Here is a 20,165-nt window from a genome sequence, read left to right as displayed (position 1 = left end):
CTACTCCACCGGCTGTTTTCAACTAACAGAATACTGGCTATTAGATCTACCCAGCTTTATGCGTTGTCAGCTGTGAACTGGTACCTGCGACATGCGTGCGTGCTAAGTTGCTCCAGTCGTATCTGACTCTTGTGACCCTTTGGAATGTAGGCCGCCAGGCTCCTCTGTCCATGGGATTTGCTAGGCACAAACACTAGAGTGGGTTGCCATTTCCTTCCCCAGAAGATCTTCCCGATCCAGGGATCAAACCCGCATCTCTTATGTCTCTTGCATCAGCAGGTGGGTTCTTTACCACTAGCACTACCCAGGAAGCCTAACTGCAACTGTGGTAGTTAAACACATGTGTGAGATACTGCAGAGAGCATCACCTGTGGATCATGGAAATCACTGCCGCTGCTGCTGCTGCTGCGTCGCTTCAGTCGTGTCCGACTCTGTGCGACCCCATAGACAGCAGCCCACCAGGCTTCTCTGTCCCTGGGATTCTCCAGGCAAGAATACTGGAGTGGGTTGCCATTTCCTTCTCCAGGGGATCTTCCCAACCCAGGGGTCAAACCCACGTCTCCTGCATTGCAGGCCAATGCTTTACCACCAAGCCACCTGGGAAGCGTTTTTAATTACATAGATATTTTCAAATGTTGAAAAACATATTAGACAAAACTTCTACCCCCAGATAAATCTTAATACTTTTAAATGATAAATTACATGTACATAGTAAAAATTTCATGCAGTTTAGGAAAATATGAGATGTAGAATTCTTTTGCCTCCAAACCCTACACTTTTCTCCAAATCTGCTGCTGCTGCTAGTAAGTCGCTTCAGTCGTGTCTGACTCTGTGCGACCCCAGAGACAGCAGCCCACCAGGCTCCCCCATCCCTGGGATCTTCCAGGCAAGAACACTGGAGTGTGTTGCCATTTCCTTCTCCAATGCATGAAAGTGAAAAGTGAAAGTGAAGTAGCTCAGTCATGTCTGATTCTTCGAGACCCCATGGACTGCAGCCCACCAGGCTCCCCCATCCATGGGATTTTCCAGGCAAGAGTACTGGAGTGGGGTGCCATTGCCTTCTTCTTCTCCAAATCTAACTATTAACAATAGTTTTTTATTCATCCTTCCAAAACAAAAAGTTATAATTGGCTAGCATATGTGTGTCTGTGTACATATCCTGTTATTTATATAAATGAGATAATTCACGGTGATTTTATTTAATTTTACATTTTGAGAACATTCATAACAGCCAATAGAGATTTACTTAATCCCTTTCTTTTCTCCAGTTTTATTAAGAAATAATTGACATACATCAAAGTTTAAGACATACAGCATGATGGTGTCGTTTACATGCTTCTGTGTGATTTTTGTAATAGGTTCAGCTAATATCCATCATCTCCTGTGGATACAATATTTTTAAAAAGAAAGAAGAAAAAATGTTTCTCTTGTGATGAGAATTCTTAAGACTTATTCTCTAATTTTCCTGTATGTCCTACAGCAGTGTTGACGATAGCCATTGTGCTGTATATTTTATTTCTAGCATTTATTTATCTTGTAAAAACATGTTTGTACTTTTTGACCACTTTCCTCCAAACCTGATTTTTAAAAGGCTCTTCATAGAACCATGATTCATTTAGCCCATTTCCTATTGAGATGCATATAACTTATTTGATCCTTGGGTTTTCTGCTATTGCAAATAATGCAGAAGCATGTAGGCATGATTCATACGTATGCACACATCCATATATATCAAAATATATGTAACCACAATATACACATCTGTTGTTGTTCAGTTGCTTAGTTATGTCCAACTCTATGATCTCATGGACTGCAGCACGCCAGGCTTCCCTGTCCTTTACTGTCTCCCAGAGTTTGCTCAAACTCATGTCCTTTGAGTAACTGATGCCATCCAACCATCTCATCCTCTGTCATCCCCTTCTCCTCCTGCCCTCAGTCTTTCCCAGCATCAGGGTCTCTTCCAGTGGGTCAGCTCTTTGCATCAGGTGGCCAAAGAATTGGAGCTTCAGCTTCAGCAAATACACACAGGTATCATAATGATACTTTTTTCCCCTGTGATAAAATCTGCTCTGCTTACTTAACTCACAGGGTTGTTACTGTTCATTGCTCAGTTGTGTCGGACCCTTTGCGACACCATGTACTGCAACATGCAGTCACAGGATAACGTACAATTAATAAGGGCAACATGTGCCCATCATCCTTATGAAGGTGGCATATTCTGCAAATGCAAAGAATCACCATTAATTTCTTACCCTTAATGATTTAATTTTGTTGTTGCTCAGTGGCTCAGTCATGGCTCTTTATGACCCTATGGACTACAGCATGAGAGTTGGACTATAAAGAAAGCTGCTGCTGCCGCTGCTAAGTCACTTCAGTTGTGTCCGACTCTGTGCGACCCCAGAGACGGCAGCCCACCAGGCTCCCCCATCCCTGGGATTCTCCAGGCAAGAACACTGGAGTGGGTTGCCATTTCCTTCTCCAAAGTATGAAAATGAAGTCGCTCAGTCATGTCTGACTCTTCACGACCCCATGGACTGCAGCCTACCAGGCTCCTCTGCCCATGGGATTTCCCAGACAAGAGTACTGGAGTGGGGTGCCATTGCCTTCTCTGAAAGAAAGCTGAACACCAAAGAATTGATGCTTTTGAAAGAAAGCTGAGCACCGAAGAATTGATGCTTTTGAACTGTGGTGTTGGAGAAGACTCTTGAGAGTCCCTTGGACTGCAAGGAGATCCAACCAGTCCCTTCTGAAGGAGATCAGCCCTGAGATTTCTTTGGAAGGAATGATGCTAAAATTGAAACTCCAGTACTTTGGCCACCTCATGCGAAGAGTTGACTCATTGGAAAAGACTCTGATGCTGGGAGGGATTGGGGGAGAGAGGAGAAGGGGATGACAGAGGATGAGATGGCTGGATGGCATCATTGACTCAATGAATGTGAGTCTGGGTGAACTCCGGGAGTTGGTGATGGACAGGGAGGCCTGGCATGCTGCGATTCATGGGGTCTCAAAGAGTCAGATACAACTGAGCGACTGAACTGACTGGACTACAGCATGCATGGCTTCCCTGTCCTTCACTAACTCCCAGAGTTTCATCAAACAAGTCTATGATTCAATGGTTTCTCTTTATTTGAGAAGAGTTGTAGCTGGGTTTTGTTCTAGAGAGTGAAGTACGGAAAGCTCTTCCCTCTACATCCCATTTTATGCTTTGGTCCATGTTCTTGGATTTAATCATCAGTTTGTCAAGCTTTCCTATTTTGCAACTGTTACTATTAACCGTAATAGTAACAGAAACAGTAACAGAAACTTACTGTTTCTATTAACTGTAAGAATAGAAACAATACTCATTTTATTTCCAAAGAAACAAAAACACCTTGTGGTGTGTTTATATATGAAAATGGAAAAGGAAAGGTCTTGCTTGGAATTTCTTATCAGGTATCTAGTCTTTTCAAGAAAGTAGCACTCCATCTCCATACTCAGGGCATGTTTATCTATAAATCCTGTTCATGCATCTTATCTCCAACAACATGCACACAGCATACACAGTCTATTTTTTCATAATCCTGGTTTCTGACTCTTTCTTGAAACAAAAGTCGCTTCATAATAATCACCAAAATTGCACCTCTAAGTGTGAGAAAACACATGCTTTTGAGAAGCACTCTTTTAGCTTTTGCATATGCACTGAGAAGTCCCCAGGCCTTTTAATGCAGTTATGCAGCCTTGAAACTGAACTTCAGAAGCTGATAACTATGTGCCATCTACCAGTAGCATATCTCATAGTGCATTCATTATGACATTCCACATGCGTTCTTTGTGAATTATGAAAATAGGAAGAAGGGAAATCATTTCCACAAGTTTTCCTCACCAAGAAAATATTAAGTACACCTCCAAGTTAGTTTGCCCCTCTCACACGGTGCCTGGTTGCCATGGGTTACCACGCTCTCTGATACGTTTATCCTGGGGGAAGAATGTTAAGATAGCAAGGAAGGGAACTACCACTGACTACAAAGAGTAATAAATGCAAATAGATTCCTGGATAAAGTAATTTTGCAACCAAAGCAAAGGCTCTAAACTTGCATTCCATTTCTTTTTCTGTTTCCCTTTTTGAGGGCCAACTTTTGCTATTGCAACTTTAGCTGTTTTAACCAGAAAATAATTTTTTTTCTGAAACTTTACAATAATATATTCAACCACAGTAATTCCTTTCTACCAAATAAACTGTTGGTTAAGCACAGGAATTTCTACATAAAATTATTTGCTCCAGAAGTTGAAAATAGATAATAATATTTTTGATACTAATGCTGATTTGTCCTTTGGGGAGTGTGTGTGTATCAATTATATGAGAAACAGAAATATTGGATCAGAAGGTACATAGAAGCACTTAGGGTGCTGGATCTGTTTAAAGGAAACCTAAAAATAGTGTTCTACACTTGCAAAACGAAATACAGGCTGCCTATCCACATACCAAAAGGCTTCTCTCTACAGCTCCTGAAATAACCATTGCTGAAGCAGCATTGAACTAGGGGCGTATTTTCCCCGTAACATCATGTAAGTTGGTATGGTTTTGTTTTTATCAGATTCTCATGAAGATTCTAAAATGACAGCAGGGAATTTTAAGAGTTAGAAGAGCTTTCCTTCGTTTCTAAGAGCATCTGAAGAACCGTATCTCAGAAGTAAACACTGTTAATATTCATTGTATTTATATTCAGGGACTAAAGTTGGATGCAAATTTTTCGAACTCTTTGAAAATACACATTGCCCAACTGCCCTTTAAAAAGGCTACATCAATTTACATTCTCACCACCAGCGCATCAAAATGTCCACTTAACTGAACCACTGGGGATAGTAAAGGATATGTTCAGACTGACAGGTTAACATTTCTTTTATTTTGCCAAATCCTTCCATTTAATTCAGGAGTCACAAAACATTCTCTATAAAGGGTCAGGTAGTGAATATTTTAGGCTAGGCAATGGCACCCAACTCCAGTATTCTTGCCTGGAAAATCCCATGGATGGAGGAGCCTGGTAGGCTGCAGTCCATGGGGCTGCTAAGAGTCAGACATGACTGAGCGACTTCACTTTCACTTTTCACTTTCATGCATTGGAGAAGGAAATGGCAACCCACTCCAGTGTTCTTGCCTGGAGAATCCCAGGGACAGAGGAGCCTGGTGGGCTTCCGTCAATGGGGTTGCACAGAGTCAGACACGACTGATGGGACTTAGCAGCAGCAGCAGTAGCAGGGCCATACAGTCCATGGCAAGTAACCAATCTGTTGCAAAAGAAGCTGCAGCCAATTTGTAAACAAATAGTCAGGCTGTGTCCCAATAAAACTTTATTTACAAAAACAGGCAGCTTTTGGCCAGATTTCATTCATGGGCCATTGTTTGCCAACCCCTCTCAAAATTCTATGCAGTCATGTCTTTTAAAACCAATTTTTGGCCATTCTTAGGGGAAAAATATCTATAAGGAACTGTATGGTGTGTGTGTGTGTATGCGTGGGTGTGTGTTCTGAGTGCACTACCGATGAACAAGTTCATTCATTAACAGGACAAAAAAAGGTAAAGAGTAACTTAAAATTGACTGTAGAAAACTCTTTAACTCCCAAAATTCATAGCAATCATCATCACCTGGCCACAGCTAAAGCTCCTGTGGTTTGGTTTAGTTGCTCGGTTGTGTCTGAATCTTTGCGACCCCACAGTCTATGGCCCACCAGGCTCCTCTGTTCATGGGATTTCCCAGGTAAGAATACTGGAGTGGGTAGCCATTTCCTTTTCCAGGGGATCTTCCCATCCCAAGAACTGAACCTGGGTCTCCTGCATTGCAGACAGATTCTTTACCGACTGAGCTAAACGCTAAAACTCTTACAATACTTTAAAGTTCACAAGGCCGTTTCTCATTCATTAACTCATTTGATCTTCAAACACTATGAAGCAGCTATGATTATTCCAGTTTCACAGATGGCGAAATTGAGATTTAATTTACTAGCTGAGAGATGCAAGGCCAGAGGTGACCTTGTTACTGCAGTCGCTGTTTAAGTAGTGCCAGCCCGAAGGTGGCACTAGGGGTAAAGAACCCCCCTGCCAATGCAGGAGACATAAGAGACATGGGTTCGATCCCTGGGTTGGGAAGACTGCCTGGAGAAGGACATGGCAACCCACTCCAGTATTCTTGCCTGGAAAATCTCATGGGCAGAGGAGCCTGGCAGGCTACAGCCCATAGGGTCCCACAGGGCCAGACGTGTCTGAAGTGACTTAGCACGCACGCACAACCCGAAAGTCAGCACTGAAAATTCCTCCAGCAGAACGCACCCAGCCAGGTGAAACTGCACACACAGACTGCCTCTGCCTTTCAGGTAGACTGTTTGTTTTCTCTTTAAGACCTGAAGACTTTGTCAGCGGGAATGGGTGGTAATTAGGAAGATAAGAGATTGATCTTGGATTCTAGTCTGCTAATGTTTGTTTTATGCCAGTATTGTCCCTGTGCCACTCAGCCAGAAAGAACGAAGCAACTAAAATGTCTAGGCAAAAGCCTGGAAAATAAATTCACAAGAAAGAAAATCTATAATTAGGGAAATTGTGAACTAAATTTGAAGATATATTCACAAATTCTGTGAATTTATATGGTAGTGAAGACAGATTCTGATAAGCCAGAGCAAAAAAGAACTGAAATATTTTTTTTCCTTCCAAGAATAAAAGATAGCACCAGCAAAGGTGCTAAAACATACTGAAACAAAGAGGTGGACCATTTTTCCTTAATTAGAGAGTCAGTGTTATTCTGTGATCACAAAGAACATTCTGCTGATTTTGACAATTATTTTCTTCCAATCTGTGAGTCTGGGCTGCATGCATGGTCCTCAGGTAGACACGAAGCAGGGCAAGGCAGAGCCCCTGCAGTCCAGGGCATCTTCTCTTGGACCAACCGTCTGTATCTTCGCTGGTAAAGGACACTTCCGTCCCACAGTCGGTAACAGCCAGACTGCTCTATGGCCACATATTTCCCGTAGTCCCCGTTGCTTTCCAGTGCTTCAGGTGGGACTTTAAGAAGTCCCTTGTCAATTTTTCGCCCGTAATTTTTCACAGTTTTTGAATTCAGCTTACTGCTTCCCTGGTGGCTCAGCGGCAAAGAATCTACCTGCAATGCAGGAGACTTGCAGGAGACACAGGTTCAATCCCTGGGTCAGAAAGATCTCCTAGAGAAGGAAATAGCAACTCACTCAAGTATTCTTGCCTGGGAAATCTCATGGACAGAGAAGCCTTGTGGGCTACAGTCCATGGGTTTGCAGGGTCAGACACAACTGACCGATCAAACAGCAACAACAAAACAGCTACACACGTATCCTGATTTGTCTCTCCTTTGAATGGACAAGGCAAGGGAGGTGGTCTTGTAAACAGCTGGCTGCCTGATGCCACATTTCCAGCTCTGCTGCACACAGATGGCTGTGATTTCAACGCACACTTGCTTTACGGGCCATTTGCAAAGTCAGCACTGTATTTTGGAACAAGAACAAGCTCAGAAACAGATTCAGCAGAATGCAGCAGGGGACTGCTAAGATTTGCCTTGAAAACGCAGCCTTGAAAATGTTTGCAGAATCCTGTGCATGAGCAACTCAGGGTCCTGTGCGGAACTAATCCACAAAACGGGTTAGAAGCAAACTGGAAGGGGAAGAAGAGCAAGGTGCAGGAAAGCTAGAAATCAGTCTCGCAGTGGTCAAGTGACAGTGCTCACTGGGCCACATGCAGAAATGTGGATGGACCTAGCCTGCCGTAGAGTGAAGTCAGGTCAGAAAGCGAAAAACAAGTATCGCCTATTAACACATATATCTGGAATCTAGAAAAACAGTACAGATGAACCCATTTGCACAGCAGAAATAGAGACACAGACGTAGAGAACAAATGCATGAACACCATGGGGAGGAAGAGGAGGGGGAAGAACTGGGAGATTAGGATTGACATATACATACTGCTATGTATGAAATAGGTAACTAATGAGAACCTACTGCATAGCACAGGGAACTCTACTCAATGCTCTGTGGTGACAAAGAGCGGATATATGTACGTGTATAGCTGATTCACTTTGCTCTAAGCAAGCCAAGACAACGTTGTACAGCACCTATACCGGCGGCACTAGTGGTAAAGAATCCACCTTCAGTGCAGGAGACGGGGGTTCAGTCCCCGGGTTGGGAAGATCCCCTGGAGGAGGAAATGGCAACCCCCTCCAGTATTCCTGGCTGGAAAATTCCATGGGCAGAGGAGTCTGGTGGCCTACCGTCCATGGACTCAAAAAAAGTCAGACATGACTGAGAGACGGATGCCCTAATGAAAATTTAAAAAATCACCACCAACAATGCTGCTCAAAGTGCTTTAAAGTTTCAGCTCTTTCCATTAAGTTATGTAACCTCAGTAAATGACTTCAGTTGTCTGCACTGCATTGCCTCTATGATAAATAAGGGAAAGACAAAATGCTCTATGATGTTTGTGCAAAGATGAAAAGAGAACAAGCTTTCTAGATTGTCAAGTGTTACCCAAATGTAAGGTACTTTGACACAATTTCAGATCCTCTTAGGGATCTCTAGGGACATCACAAATTATTTTTGTTCAGATCTCTGGATAACACCTAAGAGACATACTGTACCTCAACTGGCATTTTAACAGGATCCATATGAATGCCTGGCACACAGCCAGTCCACTGGCATGGAATGCACCATAGATGGAAGCTACATTATGGGGGGAAAGAATTTGTATCTATGATTTTAGGAGTGTTGCTGTGTACTCAATAAAGGAGCTGAAATTTTAAAATTTGACAAAAATACTTAAAAGGATAATCACTCTGCTCAAGTTTGTGTATTTTTCACATAAAGTATTTTATTACCTTCATCTCACACACATCTTACTGGTTCTAAAACAAAACAAAACTAAACCAAAAACTGGTCTTAATTACATGGGGCAAAAAATCTAGAAATCCTTTTTTTCTGACCTTTATCATATAGAATTATAATATACTTCTATTTGATTGAACCATATGTAATTGCTTTTCTTTTTAATAGGTCAGAAGTACTCAAATATCAGCAATTTCATATGGCTCAATACAATAGATCAGCAATTGAAATTGATATGATGCAAATGACCTTGTCTTCCATGAGTTCACGATTTAATAATTGTTAATATGTGTCCCCACACAATCTACTTCTTATTGCAGATTTTGTTCCAATTCATTAAGTGCTTACTTAAATAAAGCAGCTTTTAAATGATTTATAAACTTATACACTCAAGAGGCAATGTTTTAAAGGAAGTAATAGTCTGTATCATTGAAAGAAATTCTTAAGGGGAGCTACTCTTAAAGGGAGCTGCTTTTTCTTTCATTTTCTCTCTTCTTTGTTTCTTTAAATAATAAAACTCAACCTCTGTGTTCCTTTTCATAGATCACAGCCTTGTCATTGTAAAGGGGCTTGTATAACTCAGTGAAGCTATGAGTGATGCCTTGCAGGGCCACCCAGGACCAAGATGAACAGGTCCTCGTGGAAACTTCTGACAAAACATGGTCCCCGGGAGGAGGGAATGGCAACCCACTCCAGTATTCTTGCCTCGAGAACCTCATGAACAGTATGAAAAGGCAAAAAGATATGACACTGGAAGATGAGCCTCCCAGGTCAGAAGATGTCCAATATGCTGCTGCTGCTGCTAAGTTACTTCAGTTGTGTCCGACTCTGTGCGACCCCATAGACGGCAGCCCACAAGGCTCCCCCATCCCTAGGATTCTCCAGGCAAGAACACTGGAGTGGGTTGCCATTTCCTTCTCCAATGCATAAAAGTGAAAAGTGAAAGTGAAGTCGCTCAGTCGTGTCCAACTCCTAGCAACCCCATGGACTGCAGCCTACCAGGCTCCTCAATCCATGGGATTTGCCAGGTAAGAGTATTGGAGTGGGTTTCCATTGCCTTCTCCAATATGCTGCTAGGGAAGAGTAAAGAAATAGCTCCTGAAAGAATGAAGAGGCTGGACCAAAGTGAAAAAGATGCTCAGTTGTGGATGTGTCTGGTGGTGAAAGTAAAGTCCAGCAGGTTAAAAAGCAGAGACATCACTTTGCTGACAAAGGCCTGCATATTCAAAGCTATGGTTTTCCAGCAGTCATGAACAGGTGTGAGAGTTGGACCATAAAGAAGGCTGAGTGCCAAAGAACTGATGCTTTCAAATTGTGGTGTTGAAGACTTTTTAGAATCCCTTGGACAGTAAGGAGATCAAACCAGTCAATCCTAAAGGAAATCAACCCTGAATATTTATTGGAAGGACAGATGCTGAAACTGAAGCTCCAATACTTGCCACCTGATTCAAAGAGCTGACTCATTGGAGAAGATCATGATGCTGGGAAAGATTGAGGGCAGGAGGAGAAGCGGGCAACAGAGGATAAGATGGTTGGATGACATCATTGACTTAATGGACATGAGTTTGAAGAAACTCTGGGAGATAGTGAGGACAGGGAAGGCTGGAGTGCTGCAGTCCATGGGGTCACAAAGAGTAGGACACAATTTAGAGACTGAGTAACAACCTCTGCGTTAGTCTGGGAAACAGAACCAATAGGAGTTTGCATGCGTGCATGTGTATGTGTGTGTCTGTGTGTGTACACGCACACATGTGTGTGTGTGTGTGTGTGTGTAAGTAAGAAAGAGAGACAGAGATATATTTTAAGGAATTAAATAAGTCTAAAATCTGCAGGGTGTGCCCGTGGGTTACAGACCCAGGGAAGAGCCAGTGACGCAATTCAGGTTCAAAAGCCTTCTCCTGACAGAATGTGTTCTTGCTCAGGAGAGGTCAGTCTTCTCTTCGAGTCAGGGCTTCAAATGATTGGGTGAGGCCCACCCATAGTATGGCCCACCCATACTATGGAGGGCAATCTGCTTAACTCAAAGTCCACCAATGTAAATGTTAATCCCATCCAAAAAGCCCCTCACAGAGACATCCAGAATAAGATTTGAGCACATATCTGGACACTGTGGCCCAACTAAGCTGATACATAAAATTAACAATCATATCCTCAGACAGAACATTCTACATAATACACTGGGTACAACCATAGACAAGAGAAAAAATTACTTTATTTCCTATTGCCATTAAATTTAATTTTGTGTCAGTCATATGCAACTCTTTGCAACCCTGTGGACCGTAGCCCACCAGGCTCCTCTATCCATGGGATTCTCTAGGCAAGAATACTGGAGAGGATTGCCATTCCTTTCTCCAGAGAATCTTCTTGACACAGGGATCAAACCCAGGTGTTCTCCACTGCAGGTGATTCTTTACCATCTGAGCCACCAGAAATTTAATTTTATATTTACTTTATTGTAATAAAATGTGATTATTTCTCACTGACTGCTTACAATGGGAGTTCCTTCCTTATACCTTTAGGAAGTGACCATTGTTAGAGCTGTCTCCCTTTCCAGTACTATTTCTGATGGAGAAATAGAAATACTATTTCTTTGTTCCAACTCCTTAAAACCATGTGACAGATTTGCCTTCAAAATTCAAATTTATCTTTGTGAAATGTATTGCACTTTGAGTTTTTGTGTTTTTTTAAAAAAAAAAAAAAACAAATTTCTGAAATTACTGATACACTGGAAAATTACTCAGCCCCTTCCTATCAAAAACTAATAGAGATTTTACTCTGTTGAACTATTTCACAAAAGAAGGAGAAAATGATCCAGAGGATATTAAATTATTTTTAAACCTATTGATCACCTTTCCCCACAAACCTCTATATTCATTCACTCAAATGTCATCTGTTTGTTGATCTTTATAGAGTTCATTAAGAGATGAGTAGTAATGGTAAGAAGGAAAAGCTCACTTTGAAGTTCATCTGCCTTTCACCCAGGAGTCCACAAGTACTTCAGAGGCTTGGAGCACAGGCCGTGAGAGCAGCTGCAAGGCCCTCTGGGAGGAGGCAGTGGAGCCATGATAAAGGCAAAATTAACCTTCTGGCAATTTCCCACTTTGAGGACTTAAGTCAGCGTTTAATCTCATTGAGATGTGGTTTTTTTCTGTTAGCTTTTTAAAATTAAATTTGTCAAATACAATTCACCTAATCTTATATGTAGTGTTCTTATTAGGATATTACCATGTAAAATATATTATCATTATAAGACTATTATAAGGGCTAAAGCTCAGAAAAATAGAGCAATTATCATCCCTTATAGATCTATGGAGAGGCAGTATGGTATAATGAGGAGAGAAGGCTAATAAATTTGATTTCAAAAACCACTAGGCGGGTTCAGAACTATTTCCTTATTCACGTTCACTTTCTCCCCAGCCCTGCGTTTCTTGGAGTTTCTGCTCTGATCTCATCAGTCTTTCTTCTCTCTCTCTCTAAGGAAGGAGAAGGGACAAGTTGAGCTGTTCCCTCTCTGTGCTCAGAAGACTGACCCACAGGTATACATGAGGCCCACAGAGAGCAGTTCCCCCAATATCTTATTCCTCTAGTATCTTCTGATATTATATGTATTATATCAATATGCTGTATCCCAATATTAATCTGCTTAATACGGCTTAACCAGTTTTTCCTTCTCAATCATTCCTTCTATTCTTTTCAAAAGATAGTAATAAGCCATTCTGGGGCTTTCCCAATGGCTCAGCAGTAAAGCATCCGCCTGCAATGCAAGAGACCCTGGTTTGATTCCTGGGTCGGCAAGATCCGCTGGAGAAGGGATGGGCTTCTTGGGCTTTCCTGGTGGCTCAGCTGGCAGAGAATCTGCCTGCAATGTGGGAGACCTGGGTTGGAGACCTGGGTTTGATCCCTGGGTTGGGAAGATCCCCCAGAGAAGGGAACAGCTACCCACTCCAGTATTCTGGCCTGGAGAATTCCATGGACTATATAGAGGTCACAAAAGAGTTGGACATGATTGAGCAACTTTGACTTTCAAGCCATTTTATTTTTGGCAAAATTCATGTCTTTTGTTTCCTCTCTATCTCTGATATTGATCTCCACGATGCTAAACACACAGGAGGGAGGAAATATGATGATCCACTGTGTTTTTGCTTTTCAGTTTCTGGGGTAGGTGGACTAAAGTGCAAGAAAAGCCAAGAGGCCAGCTGTTTAGATCAGTGTGTTATTATGGTTTTACTGAAATGGAGAAACAAATGAAACACAATGGCTGTTGTTTCCTAAAGACTTCACTCTGGATCTCAGACATTATCGTTTTCCAGGGCTACAAAAAGAAGACCCACCCATAGGTCAGGATACAAAAGAATAAAGATAGGAATCAAGAACATCATAGCAGAGACTAAAGGTCTATAGGATGCCCCATGTCTCCCCTCTCTTTCTGTGAGCTTCCCTGGGGACGTCTAACTAACCCATGACCCATCTCTCCCAGACCTCAGAGCTCCTCTGGCCCCCGTCCTGGCCCATATCTGACTAAATGGAGCAGGTATCTTATTCAACAGAGGCCAATCAGATTTAGAACTGGGAAAGCCTGTGCACGGCTCCAGCTGTAATTGTTCACTCTGGAGGAAATAGTCCTTCGTGTGGCAGATAGTCTACTAGGGGGACTGGAGAACAGAGATCTCTGATTCTTAGGGATGACAAAGCCAATGAGCAGAAAGGAGACAAGGGGAGGGAGGGTGAAAATCCCAGGTACTCCCCCCATCTGCCCACCCCTCCACCCCCATCTGAGATCTGGCTACCTTCCCACTCTCGGTTCTAGGATCTATTCCTGCATTCTAACAAATAATCATTTTTTGTTTGGCCTGCTTGAACTGCTTTCTGTTACTTGCAATCAAGAGGGCAAGTTCATAGCCTAGAGATCTATTCTGAAAGACAGGAGGAAAGATAACCTGGTGCCTTTGTGGACAGATAAATTCACTATAAGCATTACTTCTTTTCAGGGGAGCCTTCTGAGCCAACTTCAGCACTTGGTGTTTCAGTTACCCACATACTCCACCACTGTCCTCACCTCCGGGCTTCTTAAAGTTGAAATCCAGTAGCCCTGAAGTGTGAAAGCATTCTGGGCAGCACATTCTTTCCCCTCCAGTCTAGCAGATGCACAGCTGCCCTCTGAGACTGCACTCCCATTCCACAGGCCATAAAAGGATCTTCATTACTCTTGGTGGGATCACACGTACTCTCAGTGGGAAGAGCCAAACATCATGAATGTGTAAAAGGAAACTTAGCATTAACACATGTTACCCTCCCGTGCCTGTTAACTTTTTACTTCCTCTATTTTCATTGCTGTTTTCTTTATTCATCCTCAGTCATCTACACCAAGAATTCTCACTGGCCTATCACCTATTTCTACAATTCAGTACACATTCATTTCCCTTTTTCTACCATCCTCCTTGGTCTTCCTTACTGTTCCCATAGTATATACACATTTCTATAATATTGTTCTAAACTACACATTTTCAGGACTTCCCTAGTGGTGTGCTGCTGCTGCTGCTAAGTCACTTCAGTCGTGTCCAACTCTGTGCGACCCCAAAGATGGCAGCCCACCAGGCCCCGCCGTCCCTGGGATTCTCCAAGCAAGAACACTGGAGTGGGTTGCCATTTCCTTCTCCATTGCATGAAAGTGAAAAGTGAAAATGAAGTCGCTCAGTCGTGTCCGACCCTCAGCGACCCCATGGACTGCAGCCTTCCAGGTTCCTCCATCCATGGGATTTTCCAGGCAAGAGTACTGGAGTGGGGTGCCATTGCCTTCTCCGCCCTAGTGGCGTAGTGGTTAAGAATTTGCCTGCCATCATAAGGGACACAGGTTCAATCCCTGGCCCAGGAACTAGGATCTCACATACCAAAAATACACATTTTGCAAATGCCTTTTTCTGTATCTCTCCCACCATGCTGGAAACTATTTATTGGAAGAGGCAGTGCTTTATTGCTATAACCTCCATGTCTCATACATTAGCTTGAGGCAAATATTTGATGAATGCCCACGTACACGAGTGAGTGAATGATTAAGTGAGTGAATTAATGACTTTTGCTCCATCCAACACTTTTTCAAACTCTACTCACAGACTTTGAATATATTCTCCCTTTCTTTAATTGTCAGAATAAATGAGTGGCATGCTCCTTGGCTGAGCTCCTACAATTATACCCCTTTTCCCTGGTGACTCAGACAGTAAAGAATCTGCCTGCAATGTGGGAGACCCGAGTTCAGTTCCTGGATAGTGAAGATCCCCTGGAGAAGAAAATGGAAACCCATTCCAGTATTATTGCCTGGAAAATTCCATGGATGGAGGAGCCTAACAGGCTAGTTTAGGGGGTCACAGAGTCAGATACAACTGAATGACTAACACTTCATTTAATGCCTCGTTCTTACCAAATTTCCCTAACAGGGTTTCATAGTCTTTTGATGTAACATCCTGCCAGCTACAATTTCAATAATTCAGTTAAACACTAATCTAGCTATTGTGAAGGTATTTTGTAGATGTGATTAAAGTTGTGATTAAAGATAATCAGTTGACTTTTAAATGAAGGTGCTCATCCTGGAAAACTGAGTGGGCCTGATTTAATTAGTCAAAAGACCTCGAGAACACTGGTAAGGCTTCCAGAAGGTGAGGCAGTCCCAACCACGGGCAGCAGCTTCGGCCTGTTCTTGAGAGTTCTGCTTTTCCTGTCCTAAGAGCCCCCACTACAGATTTTAGACTTGCCCAGTCAGCCCCACGATTGTGCAATCAATTCCCTGAAATAAATTTGATACATGTCTCCTCCTGGTCCTGCTTCTCTCAGTGAACAGAGATTACTAACAGACTATATGCAGAATGGGACTCACTGGAAAAGACCCTGCTGCTGGGAAAGCTTGAGGGCAGGATGAGAAGGGGGCAACAGAGGATGAGATGGTTGGATGGCATCCATGGATGCAATGGACATGAGTTTGAGCAAATTCCGAGAGATAGTGAAGGACAGGGGAGCCTGGCGTGCTGCAGTCCATGGGGTTGCAAAGAGTCAGACACGACTTAGAGACTGAACAACAAATACACAGAATAAAGCCATGCGTCGGCTGTCGTGTTTCACTGCCCTCATGCTTACATTTCCTCCCCCTTCTAATCAAGCATTTCAAAAATGGTCACATGGGCTGAGGGTAACTTAAAGATCTTTCAACACATCTTATTAGGACCACAAATTTGTACACGGTCTTAAAGAAAAATAGTAAGAATTTGTTGGATAAAACAAGAGCATATCATTAACTCAAATATAGCATAGATTCTATTTCCCTTTGGAATGTTCTGAGATTTTTCTTCAATTTATATTTTTACCACCACATATGCTATATTACAAAATCCTGTGACATGCCCTTTGTTAATCTAGTCAACCACAGCAGACTGTCCTGCAGGTAAAATCTACTGTAATACATTTTTAGTGATGGTGGTGGCCTTCAGTTTCTAAAATCTGTCTTAGTCTCTAATAGTCATTATTTATTTTCCTTCACCCTATTTGCCAAAGGTCCTCCAAAAGCTTTGTACAGTGCAACAGTGGGTCTACAGGCACGGGAAAGCTTATATTCTTAAAACTCAATGTGCTATTCACTTCCCAAGCTATCATGCCCACTATTAAATATTTTGCTTCTTCTTCACTTTTTGGTGCCTTATACTTGATTTTTCCAGTGGTCATGTATGTATGTGAGAGTTGGACTGTGAAGAAAGCTGAGCACCGAAGAATTGATGCTTTTGAACTGTGGTGTTGGAGAAGACTCTTGAGAGTCCCTTGGACTGCAAGGAGATCCAACCAGTCCATTCTGAAGGAGATCAACCCTGGGATTTCTTTGGAAGGAATGATGCTAAGGCTGAAACTCCAGTACTTTGGCCACCTCATGCGAAGAGTTGACTCATTAGAAAAGACTGATGCTGGGAGGGATTGGGGTCAGGAGGAGAAGGGGATGACAGAGGATGAGATGGCTGGATGGCATCACTGACTTGATGGACGTGAGTTTGAGTGAACTCCGGGAGATGGTGATGGACAGGGAGGCCTGGCGTGCTGTGATTCATGGGGTCACAAAGAGTCGGACACGACTGAGTGACTGAACTGAACTGAACTGATACTTCTTTTTCATGAACTACATCTTCCAACTCAGATTCCATGAAAGAAAAATCTCACCTTGATAAAGTTCTCCTGTCTTTCTTAAGGAATAATGACTTTCCCCTTTGTATTCAGCTTGATTGTTGCAACTAAATCCACATCAAGCTCCTCTTCTCTCCAGCCACACAATCTGCATTGTGAGTCTTTCTTATCTGATGCTTTTTTCCTGTCACACATGCCTACTCCAACTTGTACTTTTTCCCCCAGCAACTTTATGTTTTATCCATTCTTATCTCTCTTGTCCCAAATGAAAGCCCACCTTTCTCTCAAGCCCCTCACTTTCTTGGTTCCCTATTGCTGTCTCCTTCTCTAAGGATTCTATACATATTTCCATCAATTGTGAAGACTCAGCTTGCTTTCTTAGCTTAATTTTAAAAACATTGATTGAGCAACATTGATTGAGTATACAGCAGACAGAACACAGATGTAGAAAAAGAGTGTCCTGTGAATTAAAGAGCTAAAAGGCAGGTAATAAGGAGGGGCCTGGGCTGGGCTGACACACTAGCATTTGCTTCTAGACCTTATAAGGTCTAAAGCATCTTCACACTGCATTTAGGAATGGAGATCTTGGGCTTCCCTGGTGGTCCAGTGGTTAAGAATCCACCTTGCAATGTGGGGGATGTGGGTTTGATCCCTGGTCAGGGAACTAAGATCCCACACATAGCAACTACTGAGTCCACACACGCCAAGAAAAGATGCCAGGTGCCACCACTGAGACCTGACGCAGCCAAATAAAAATAAGTGAGGATCTTTCTAAAATGCACATTGAACCATTCTCCCGCTTAGAACGTTCAGTGACCCCTCACGGTATGCAGGATGAAATCCAAACTACTTTGGAGGCCATTCATCATCTGACCCCTGACTATTATTCTTGCCTCATACGTCTGTCTATAGGCCTATATCTCTGTGTGCACACATGTGAATACACATGCATATGTGTGCATACTTGTGCACATATATTCAGGTACAGGTGGGCAGTAATGCAATGGAGTAAACATTCGTTTTCTCTCGATATTCAGATGTTGAAATCCTAATGTCATGGTATTAGGAGGTGAGACGTTGGGGAACTAACTAGGTCATGAGGATAGAACTCTCATGAAAAGGACTAGTGCCCTTATAAAAGGAACACCAGAGAGCTCTCTCACCCTCCTTTAATTAGGGGATGGCACGGCAAGATGACATCTATCTGTGAACCAGTCATGTGCCCTTCAGTTCAGTTCAGTTGCTCAGTCATGTCCAACTCTTTGAGATCCCATGAATCACAGCACGCCAGGCCTCCCTGTCCATCACCAACTCCCAGAGTTCACTCAAACTCATGTCCATCAGGTCGGTGATACCATCCATCCATCTCATCCTCTGTCATCCCCTTCTCCTCCTGCCCCCAATCCCTCCCAGCATCAGAGTCTTTTCCAATGACTCAACTCTTCGCATGAGGTGGCCAAAGTACTGGAGTTTCAGCTTTAGCATCATTCCTTCCAAAGAAATCCCAGGGCTGATCTCCTTCAGAATGGACTGGTTGGATCTCCTTGCAGTCCAAGGGACTCTCAAGAGTCTTCTCCAACACCACAGTTCAAAAGCATCAACTCTTCGGTGCTCAGCTTTCTTCCCAGTCCAACTCTCACATCCATACATGACCACTGGAAAAACCATAGCCTTGACTAGATGAACCTTTGTTGGCAAAGTAATGTCTCTGCTTTTCAATATGCTGTCTAGGTTGGTCATAACTTTCCTTCCAAGGAGTAAGCGTCTTTTAATTTCATGGCTGCAATCACCAAGTGGGTTAGGTGAGCTAAACCAGAAGCCCTAAAGGAGAATAGAAGTCCCCAATACTGGTAGGAGAGGTAGAAAGCATGACAAAAATGGAAAAAGGCACATGTGGTTGTCGAAATCAGACCTGAGGCAGATTTTAGACACAGAGTGAAAGCAAGTGGGTCAGCATCAGAGAGGAGGGTAGAGTGGAAGTCCTGAACATAACCAGCTAGACTCTGCAGCTTTGGTTCATAGTTGGCTCCATTTTAAAAGGCTAGATAAGGTCAAGTTTGCACATGCCCTTCTCCTATGACCTGTGGGAGAAGGGAAGGGGGGTCTTGAGTCCAACCCGGATTTGCTGGATGGCGCACTGGGAGATGGCGGTGAGCTGAGGCCCACACCATCCCTGCAGCAGCTGGCAGAAGCTGCCGTTGTTCTCTGCGGGGGTGAACTCCATTCACACATATTCTGTTTCTCTGTCCTAGGCTTCAACGGGTAGATTGAGAATAGGGATGGGAACAGAATTTCCAGAGACAGACGGGACAGGAAGCAGTGAAACCCTAGATGGGTCCACGGGCACAGGACAGTAGGAAGTGGAATGCCAGTACTGTTCTTGATCTTTTTTAAAGGGTTTTTCTTGCTTTTGTTTTTGATGTGGACCATTTAAAGTCGCTACTGAATTTGTTACAATATTGTTTCTGTTCTATGTTTTGGTGTTTTAGTTTTTTGGTCACAAGGCATGTGAGGTCTTAGCTCCCTGACCAGGGATCGAACCTGCACTGTCTGCATGGAAGACAAATCTTTAACCACTGAACCACCAGGTAAGTCCCCTGTTCTTGATCTTAAATAGTTCTAATGAGTGATCTTCTAGAAAATACAGTTTCCTCCATGCCCAGAGCCTGTAAGAATTCACACTGAATGGCTTATTGACATAGAAAATGGTGTTTCCAGATCTTCTTAAGTAACTGGTAGCTTTTCCAGGTATCTGACAGACACTGGGGTTGTGATCATATTGAGGGGACAGAAAAAAATAAGAAGATAAATTGTAGGGTGTTCTGTATGGAGAGATATTATAAATCATTATATGTAGATTTAGCAGTGCTGAGGTCCATGGCATGATGAGTCAATGCAGATGGGCCTGAAATGCGTTCCATAAGACCATTTCTGTGGGGATGAGAAGTAGAGGACAGATGGTTCTGGACAAGCAGGTTTCTGAACTATGTCTTCTCAATTCAGGATTTAATTGATGCCTGGAATCAAAACTCAAAATTTATATTAATTGTGGAGGTGGAATTCCCTAATGAACAGAGTACAACTAACTGTTGCGCGTTCTGTGTTCTGTCATCTTGGTAACGGTGTCAACTCTCACTGTG

General features: G+C 42.9%; 1 protein-coding gene across 4 annotated transcripts in view; it reads right to left on the bottom strand.

Annotated features, from left to right (window-relative positions):
- RASGEF1B (RasGEF domain family member 1B) overlaps positions 1 to 20,165 on the bottom strand; it is a 660,269-nt gene that overhangs the window by 362,209 nt on the left and 277,895 nt on the right. The gene's annotated exons all lie outside the window — the stretch shown is intronic.

The sequence above is a fragment of the Bos grunniens genome, chromosome 6 (assembly GCF_055505025.1).
Source record: "Bos grunniens cultivar Pamir isolate PY7600 chromosome 6, Bosgru_T2T1.0, whole genome shotgun sequence".
Lineage (NCBI taxonomy): Eukaryota > Metazoa > Chordata > Mammalia > Artiodactyla > Bovidae > Bos > Bos grunniens.
Note: the sequence above shows the minus strand (reverse complement) of the source record. Positions and strands in the feature narration are given on the sequence as shown.